The sequence below is a fragment of the Aedes albopictus genome, chromosome 3, assembly GCF_035046485.1.
Source record: "Aedes albopictus strain Foshan chromosome 3, AalbF5, whole genome shotgun sequence".
Taxonomy (NCBI): domain Eukaryota; kingdom Metazoa; phylum Arthropoda; class Insecta; order Diptera; family Culicidae; genus Aedes; species Aedes albopictus.
This window is the reverse complement of record NC_085138.1, coordinates 239,309,266-239,310,045: the sequence shown is the minus strand read 5'-3', so window position 1 is coordinate 239,310,045 and position 780 is coordinate 239,309,266.

Below are 780 nucleotides of genomic sequence, written 5' to 3'. Positions count from 1 at the left end.
CAACTGCGCTGAGAGAGGTGTTTGCAAGAAAATTGAACGCTCGTGCGTGTTTACAAGCTGTGTGCCGGGAGTGTGTTGGTGTGTGTTAGCTAGCTTGAAAAATATTGTGCGTTTAACACTAAATTGATTTCCGAAAAAACTTCATTGACTTCCGCTGCCTTTCCTATGCGTTAAACGTAACGTCGGAAGTAGTGCACTGTACAGTAAATCTGGTTTTCTATACAGCGCACTACTTCCGACGTTACGTTTAACGCATAGGAAAGGCAGCGGAAGTCAATGAAGTTTTTTCGGAAATCAATTTAGTGCTAAACGCACAATAAAACCGTTTCTATTCGCAGCACCTAGGTATTTTTCTATGCGGGTCTTCCAGTCACTCAATATTTAGTAATTTCTAACACATTTTTTTTGAGTGTAAGTACGCGCGACATGTGACACCCCTGAAATCATCGCATTTCATCGCATCGAGCGGCAGATCTTTGTCGCGTATCATTTGAAAAGATCTTATGCTATGTCTAAAAAAATAATAATGTGCACAATAATTTTCAATACATGTATTTACAAACACTGTAAATTTCAGATCTTATACAAGCCAAAATTCATAGGAAATTTTGAATAATGATATCTATATGCAAAATGCATCTATCACCGATTTTAGATCGAATTATAAAAATAAAAAGCCTATTTTTGCGGCAAAACAAACATTGCATACGAAACAGTCTGCGATCCACATCAAATGTTCCGCTTGTATTGGTGTCATTTCGAACGGTGACGCAGAAAATT